Genomic DNA, 9,554 nt, shown 5'->3' on the forward strand with positions numbered 1-9,554 from the left:
CCTTGGTCTTGCTTGATTCATTTTCCTATATTAGAGGGAAGTTTACAGCCAGCATCTGACTGGCCCATTACATCACTGGGCATCACAATGCACACCAGGTGTTGAATTCATAGGATTATAAACCCAGGACCACAAGAGACTAATGTCTTTTTAATCTTGTTTTCAATTAATTCCTATCCAAGAAACAACAGGGTGTGTAGGTTGAGCATGAGCACCAGCATCCCCGAGTCCCAGCCCAGTTCTGCCACTCATAGGCTAGTGACTTGAGCAAGTTGCTGGACCTCTCTGAGTTTGTTTGCACATGTACAAAGCATGCACAGTGGTGAGTTCCTCATAAGCAGTTGTGAGGCACCTGGGCAATAAGTGTTCATAAATGTTTATTGTTTCCTCTCTGCACATAACTGTGGCTTACATCATCTCTGGGAAGCTGACTGTGGCATGGTCTCCTTAGGTTTCCTTCATAGCTGTTTTGCTCACATCAGCACTGGGTGCTGCATCTCTGCACTGCCTTCAAGACACACATGTCAGCAATCTCCCTTGGAGAGTCCTGACAGTGGAAATGAACATTAAACAAGAACTTAAGCATTTGTAGCTTTCTGAACTTTTACTGTTGCCACAATGTTCCCTGAAGTTTAAGCTACTACTTGCAGCCCAGGCTTCTGTGTGTTCTCCTCACTGACGTTGGGAATGATCTGTTTCCATTTCTTTGAGTCTCTGTGAACATCAAAAATTGTTTATGCCTGTATTGATGTTTGTGTTTTATGAATTAATTGGAGTACTGATCTTTAACATACATTATATTAATTCCTCTGTCACATTAACAGTTTTGTTTGTTTTGGGGTTTGTTTGGTTTTTTTGTTTTGTTTTGTTTTACCTCACCATCTAGATCAAGCAGGCCCTCAATTTCACAGAGATCCATCTGCCTCTGCCTCCCAAGTACTGGGATTAAAGGTGTGTGCCACTATGCTCAGCCCCACATGTTGCAGATTTTTAAGAGCTGTTAGCTGTTTTTTGACTTCATTTATGGTAGGGGATCTACAGAAATTTTAAACATTTCTGTAATTGAATATACCTGTGTCTGTCCACTTGATGTTTATTCTGAAATCAAATTTGGGCTTTATCACTGTGGGTGATAGAAATGGGGGAGCTGTGTGGGACACAGATGAGGCAACCATGTCCTTGTCCCTGCAGCAGGATGACAGAGTGCGTATGTTGAGGGCTGGACTCAGACGCTCTCTGCTTCTGGTGTTTGCTTTGGTTTTCTTGTTCAGGGGTTTGGTTTGGTAGTGGTGTTATTGTTCCAATAGTCGCCTGTTCCTATTTGTAGTGTTTTTATCATTTCTTTTTTTTTTCCTTATATGTATGCATGTTCACCTGGGTGTGGGTGTGTGTCAGAGTGCGTGTGAACCTGGGTGCCTGTGCATTTGGAGGTCAGGGGCTTGTGTTGGGCATCTTCCTCCATTTTTCTCTTATTTATTGAAGCAGGGTCTCTCACTGAACCCAGAACTTGCTCATCCCAGTTAGTCTCACTATCCAGCTTGCTCCAGGGATCCCGTCTCCATCTCCTGGGATCACAGGCAGCTGCCATGCCTGCCCAGGTTTTTATGTGGGTCCTGTGGATCCAAACTCTGGTCTTCACACTTGCATGGCAAGTGCTTTATCCCCTGGGCCATCTCTCTAGCCCTGTCATTTTGCTTTTACATTAAGACCAATTCGTCTAGAATTATTTTGGAATAAAGTCATGTACTGAGAGTTCAGACTCCTAGCACTCATGTAAAGCTGGGTGCAGTGGTGTGAATCTACAACTCCAGCACCGTGAAGTTCAAGTTCAGTGAGAAGACAGATCTTTCTTTCTCATAAATAAGGTGGAGAGCAACAAAGGAAGGTATATGATATCGAATTCTTGCCTCCACATAGGTACACACACATGTTCACACATACACAGACCGTATGCACAATACAAAAACAAAATCACAGAGGAGACATGTTGCGACACCTATGTCTCAGCCACGGCTTTCTCCTGCCTTTGCTAGGGCATCCAGATATTACTCTGGTTTCCTTTTCAGCCTCTGCTTAGCAGATGAGTTGGTGAAGTCCAGCTACCCGGGACTAGAAGAGTCACCCAGTGGGAGTGCCTAGAAGAAGCTTTGCCCTAGAAGAAGCTAAGATTGGCTGGAGGGTGGAGCTTCCCTGTTTGTCTCATAAACTGGGTCTCTCTGGTGGCCAGTGCAACTTACTGTGTCACCCTAAAATGACTGCTGGCATCTCTGTCTCTTCTCAGGGTGAAAGAGAAAAGCTTTTCAGTGTGGGGAGTGGGCCTGGCTGCATGATTGCATGGTGCATGTCTTGTGCTCCTAGGATGGCCCCTTCTCGGACTAGCACCTTCTCTTATCACACAAACGAGCCTTTAAATGCTCCATGCGGAGAAAAACAAGCTTAGTATCTCTTGTCTTTTTTTTCCTTTTCTCCCAAACTGTCTTTCTCATAAGCACCCCTGTGAAGAGATGATTTTTCAGGAAATTGTAGCAGGAGTATGGTTTAGCTGCTTAAAACGCCCTTTCCAGAAGCTCACAGCTCCCCAGGAGTCCTGTACAGTCCTGGCAGCTGAGGGAACAGAGAGGGGACATAGGAGTGAGCAACTGTGTAGCCCGTTCTCAAATGGCTGCTGAGGCTTCCTGGAGGGAGGAGTAGAGCTGCTTATTGGGCTCTGTGGTTATCTTTTTTAAAATTACATTTTTTAATTGTATGGAGTGTGCATGCCACATGTCAGGACTACTTGCAGGAGTTGGTTCTCGCCTACTAAGTGGGTCTTGGGATTGAACTCAGGTTATCCTATGTGACAGCAAGCACTTTTTACTTGCTGAGCCATCTCACTAGCCCTGTTTTTAACATTCGTCTCAAGGCCCTAAATATTTCCCAAAGTGGAAAGTATTCACATTGTTGGTGCTTAATGACTCAGTATTTGAGAACAGTAAGGAAGACAGAAAAACTTGCTGGTTTTTTAAAGAGGAAAATGAAAAGATGTTAAGCTTTTTCATTCCCATGAGCACCAAGCAACATGGGCTGTGGCCAGATAAAAATGATCTGTAGCGATAGAAACTTCTGTTTATGAGGCTGCCTGCTTCCAGTGGGATCCTTGGAAGAAAAGTGGTCCTGGGCATGATTAAACACCTGTGGGTGCCAGTGCCAATTACAGTGGACAATCAGCCCCATGATCACTGTAACCCTTGTTTGGAAGCCAGTGAGTAGTTTTAGCTGGGAGGACAAGTGGGGCTACACTATGGTCTGGATTGACAGATCCTCTCAGCTTGCACAGGGGCTCCTCTGCTACCATGCACCACTAGGGAAGCTTCTCCATCCCTGAGCTACATTCTACAGCCTGGGATACCGTCATCAGAATGCCTTCCATCTGTGCTGACATTTGGTAAGTGGGTAATAACTTTGTCTATTTTTATTGGCTGTCATAGCTTAAGTTAGGACATAGGTCCCCGGGGGTGTAGGACAAGAATATTCATAATCTCTAAATTCCTCCTTCCCTTGGCTCCTTTATGGGCCTCAGAGCAATCTACGTGATGATTCCTCAAAGCCCAATCCTGGCATGTATGTGACACCCATCTACCACTTAAAGCAGAAATGCTGATGAAACAGGCCGGAGAGCAGAAAACAGGCTTATGTTTCATGTTTAGGAGGAAAACACCCATAAGATAGCTGTGGACACCACTCTTCACCACTGCCACCTCCTGGTCTCTGCCCATTTCTTGCGCTCCCGAGGCCACTGCTTTTCTCTTCTGGTTGTCCTACCTCTCTGACCATCTATTCTCACTCAGATTCGCCTGTTATTTTCCAGCTGCTGCTGATTTCGTGATCTTTCCCAGGGTTCCCTCTGTAACTTTCTTGGTGCTCAGGAGCCAGTTCTGTGGAATCATGACCTCCTATATGCTAATGATTTCTACCTTTCTAGGTCCATCCCAGACCCTCTGACAGTCCACATCCCTCTGTATCTCCAACGTGATCTCATCATTCTTGAGTGCTGAGTCAGTCTTCCCCAAGCTGGTCTGAGGAATGAATGATCACCCCACTTTCTATTCTGGGTTGATCTTTTCCAAGTACTAATAATCCACTCCAGCATTCCAGACTCCCTGAACCTTTGATTCTCTTCACCAATAGTAAACTAAGGGATAGCAGACACTTCCAGCCCATTCGTACTAGGCTATCTTTTCATCCATATTTTGGCTAACCAGTCAGATAAACTGTTAAAAATACCTAAATATTTATTTTTGTGTTTGTGTGTGTGTGTGTGTGTGTGTGTGTGTCTGTGTATGTGCACTTGAGTGAGCGTTGGTGCCCTTGGAGGCCAGAGGAATTGGATCCCCCTGGAACTAGACTTACAGGCAGTTGTAAACAACCCAGCATGGGTGCTGGAAATCAAATTCAGGTCCTCTGGACCTGTTCTTAACTACTGAGCTATCTCTCCAGCTCCCAGTACTTTTTAAAAACTGAAAATACAACATTAAACCCATAATCTCTACTTATGGACCCTTATTGATAAATTCAGCCTGACCTAGTTTTAGGTTCCTTCTACCATTATACTACACCCTTAAATTCCATTCCCATCCATATTTGTACAACCTCTGCTCTCATGAATGAGAAAACTCGGGAAGTTCTTCAGGAGTATAGTGCATCTCCTCTTGGGTCACCCTGGGTACCTTAGCTTCAGGGACCTGCTGAGACTTGAATCTGCTTATCCAGGCAAAAATGTGTAGTGAGGGTAAGTCCTGAGGGGAACCCACATTGTCCTTCTCTACAGCCTCTTCAGGGAAAGTCATTTCTATTTCCATAGACAATGCAGATAAGATCCCTCAGGCAGAGGGTAGAGGTGCTGTTCCCAGTAAGTATGGGGAAGCCACTTCCTCTGTCAAAATAAACCTATCACAATTTGAACATTCAGTATTTCCACCCTCATCAGGGTCTTCCCTGTATATTTCCACCAAGTTACAGAATCCCATTCATTTCAAACCAGTACCCTGAGCTGATGCCCTTTGAGGCTAAGAAAGTGTGTTTTGTCAGCCGAGGCATACGAGGACGTTTTTTGATAAGATCATCCATATGGCTATGGGAGGGAAGATTCTTGTGTGTGTGAAACTATAAAAGGGGATTTATTGGCTTATACGGTTGTAGACTGGACAGTCCATCAGTAGCTTTCTGCATGCTGGAGAGATTGAGAACCTGGTAGCAGAGCAGTCCAAGAAGCTGGAAGCCTCAGGACAAGGGGGCCCATGATGCAGCCCCAGTCTGAGGCTGAAGACTTAGAAGCTCCCTGGAATCACTGGTGTGAGTTTATTGAAAGGCTGAAGTAGCCGAATCCAGTCTCTATAGGCGATAGTAGCAGCGGTAGACACGCTTACTTTGAAGAAGGGAGCTCTGCATCACTGCCCGGCTTTCTCTTTTTCTGCTTTTATTTAGTCTGGGACCCTAGCCTGCTGGATACTGCAGTCCACATTCAGAGCCTGTCCTTTACCTCAGTTACTCTTCTAAGTCAGTCCTCTCTGGAAGTGTCCTTATTAATACATTCAGAAGTGATACTTTACTATTCCCTAGGGATCTCTCAATCAAGTCAATTTGACAAGATTAGCCATCAGAGCATCCCATCAGTCACTAAGCTCTGTAACTTCTGCCTTTTCAATCCATCCCTCAACTTTCCATCCACTCGCATCCTGGTCTGCACTATTGGGTCCCTCTGATCTGGACCATTCCTCAGTCTCCTCATTCCTCCTTGAAGACCCATCTGTGGAGATTTGTCTCCAGAGAATGAGTTGGTCCTTTAAATGTTTTCATCTAATTTAACATATATCCCATGTACTGTTGGTCTTCCCATTTATCTTTGTATTTACGAGGGCAAGTGTAATTCTTGGGATAAAGGAGCTACTCAGTTTACTGGATGAGGGACCAGCACGTGGTGGGAGGAGAGAACAACTCCACAAGTTGTCCTCTGGCCTCCACGTATGCATGGTTCACCCATACACAAAGGCACATGCACACACTAAGTTTTAAAAGTCTACTGAATTAGGGCCTGGAGAGATGGCTTGGTGGTTAAGAACACTGGTTGTTTTTGCAGAAGACCTGGGTTAGAATCTCAGCACCCAAATGGCAGCTAACTACAGTCCCAGGGGATCCGACAGCCTCTTCTGTCCTCCGCGGGCATTGCATGACACAGGTGCACTTACCTACACGCAGGCAATACATTCATACACATAAAAATAATATTTTTTAAAAAGTTTACAGAATTTGGGGCTGGAGAGATGGCTCAGCGGTTAAGAGTACTGACTGCTCTTGCAGAGGACCTGAGCTCGATTCCCAGCACCCACATGGCAGCTACGGACCGTCCTTAACTCCAGTTCCAGGGGAATCCGAAGCCCCCTTCTGACCTCCGTGGCTTTGCACGACACGGGTGCATTCACATACATTCAGGTAATACACTCATATATATAAAATAAAAATAATAAATTTTTTTTAAAGTTTACCGAATTGAGCTTATGAATAAATGGTGGATTTATGGTATTTAATCAAAATTCTATTTCAGCACTAGGCTCTGTTGCCTTTCTATATAACCATCAGTTATTCTGGATGCATCAGAAAGAGGTGTACCAGGTCAAAGGTGAAGACAGTGGGATTAGAGGATAGCAATGGGAACACAGTGGGTTTCTCTTGGGGACAAGCAGAAGGTATCAGATGGAAACGAGGCATGGTGGGGGTTCAGGCAAATGTTCTATTGATCTGGATGATGGGTATATGATGACTTGTCATTTGCTAACACTAACACCCTATCTACTTTTATATATACTTGTTATATTTAATAATTAAATATTTAGGGGTTAGAGAGATGGCTTAGTGATTAAGAACACTTGCTTTTCCAGAGGACTGGGTTCAATTCCCAGCACCCATGTGGTGGCTCCCAACTACCTGAAACTCCAGGGGATCCAATGCCTCTGTGGCACAGCATGCACATACCCATACACACACGTACACAATTTTTTAAAGTATTTTTTAAGTTTAAAATATTAAATCTTTAAAACCTATCATTCAATGGAAAATCTGCAAAGAAATTAAGGAAACAGTTGTTGGGCTAGGGAGATGACTCAGTGGGTAAAGGCACTCCTTCAAGGCGATGACCTGAATTTGATCCATGGGACCCACACAATGCAAAGAGAGAACTGACTCCCACAGTTGGTCCTCTGACCTCTACTTGTGCATTGTGGCATGCATATAGCCATCTTCATAAATAAGTATAAAAATTTTTTGAGAAAATATCCGTTTACAGTAGCATCAAAACCCCCTCAAATATTTAGGAATACAATAATCAAGAAAAAAATCTAGTACACAGAAAACTTCAAAATTTTGCTGCAGTTAGACACTAATAAATGGAAAGCCATCTTGCATGCATGGATTAGAAGAGTTTTACTATGTTAAGATGCCAGTGCCGTCCAGAATGATTTACAGATGCAGTGCATTCCGTATTGAAATTCCAACAGCACTGTTTTAGAAATAGAAACTGCATCCTGAAATACACAGAGACTCTCACAGGACTCCAAATATCCAAAATAATCTTGAAAAAGAACAAGGATGGATGCACACTGATTTCAAAGTTAGTATAGTGATACAGTGACCAGAGACACTGGCATGAGGACAGATGAAGCCAGTAACAAGAATCAGAACTCAGAGGCAGCCCTGTCATGTGTGCCCAGTGTTTTCCACCAAGTGAAAACACCAAATGTTTCCATTCAGTGAGGAAAAGCCAACCCTTTCTAGAAATTATTTTTGGAAAACCAGATGTCCATATGCAAACAGTGGACAGTCAGGACCTTTACAAAATCATACACAAAAATTAAAATGGGTCAAAGCTGAGAGCTAAAACAAATTCCTCAAAGAAAGCACAGGTTAGTGCCATTGGATGGGGAATGCTTTCTTAGATGTGATAACCAAAAACATAAGCCAATATTAATGGGCAAGTGACCTAAAAAGATTTCTCCAAACAATACAGAAGGAAGGCCAACTCTCAATGACAAGACAAATCAACCTGCAATGCGGATGAGGATGGCAATTACTAAAAGAATAGAAAATAAGTCAACAAGGTTGTGGAAAAGTTATCTTTGTGCAGTGCTGACAGGAACATAAAATAATGTGCCCTATGGAAGTGTGACAGTGCTTCAAAAAATTAAAATAGAATTACCGTATGATCCAAAAATTCTGCTGGGTGTGTGCTCACAGCCAAAAGCAGTGTCTCTGTGGTGTTTGTATATACATGCAGGACTATTCACAGGTGTTACCGATGGATGAGTAAACAGGATGGGACACATACATGCACTGGATACTACTTGGCCTTACAAAGGAAGGAAATTCTGGTATGATACAACATGACTGAACCTTGAGATGTTGTCAAATAATGCCATCTAAACACACACACCCACAAAAAATTAACACTGGGGGATACAGTTCAGTAGCAGACTGCTTGGCCAACATGCATGAGGTCCTAGGTTCAATCCTCTGTAGCGTCAAAAACCCCCACATACAGTATGGTTCTACCATATAAAACACTTAGGGTACTCAAATTCAGAGGCAGTAGAATGGTTGCTGCAATGCACAGTGGGTATGTCATGGGAAGGGAAGGATGGGAAGCTACTTAATGAGTGCAGCTTGAATTTTGTGAGATGAATCAGAAGATTGAATAATATGAGTGTTCTTAACATGGCTGAACTGCATATTTAAATATGGTTAAGATGGTAAATTATGTATATTTAACCATAATTTAAAATGTGGCTACAAATAGAGGTATATAAAATTAAGCACAGATCTACATATAAGAGGTAAAATTATAAAACTCTTTGATTAATATATAGGAATGTTTAGATTGGGACTTGGTTTTTAAATATTTTTAAAAAGTTTTTAAGAAGCAGCATTTCATTTCAGCTTTAACATACTCAATAACAGTTTCCAGAGCAAAGATACATCTCTTTCAAAAGCGACTATAAAAATTTTAGGTTCACTGTTGAGTTAATACAGTTATACAATATTGAACTCAGTATAAGCCCTGTAAGACATAAAATTGAATGAGTTCTTAACCTTTAAAAAAGATCTCCATTTCATTTTAGAATATATTGTTCCTTGCAGAAAGACTCATTGTTTAAATTTTTAGGTTTACAGTTGAATTAATACAGTTATACAATATTGAACTCAGTATAAACCCTGTAAGACATAAAATGGAATGAGGTTTTAACTTTTTAAAAAAATCTCCATTTCATTTTAAAATACATTGTTTCATACAGAAAGACTCATTTTAATGCAACTAACAGATGTTTGCACATGAGTCTCTAATTTCTGTATATCTGATTCTTGCTAGTCACAGTCGGTTACTTTCTGAGCTCCTTGGCATCTGAGAATGGACATAATGTCATCAGGTAGACTTCAATGATAATGTTTTTCACATCTAATTATTAAGGAGCAAATTTTTATGCTTTGAAGAATTTTTTTCTTTTTTATTTATAAACCCACTTCCCAGA

This window comes from Nannospalax galili, unplaced genomic scaffold, assembly GCF_000622305.1.
Source record: "Nannospalax galili isolate Female #2095 unplaced genomic scaffold, S.galili_v1.0 scaffold182, whole genome shotgun sequence".
NCBI lineage: Eukaryota > Metazoa > Chordata > Mammalia > Rodentia > Spalacidae > Nannospalax > Nannospalax galili.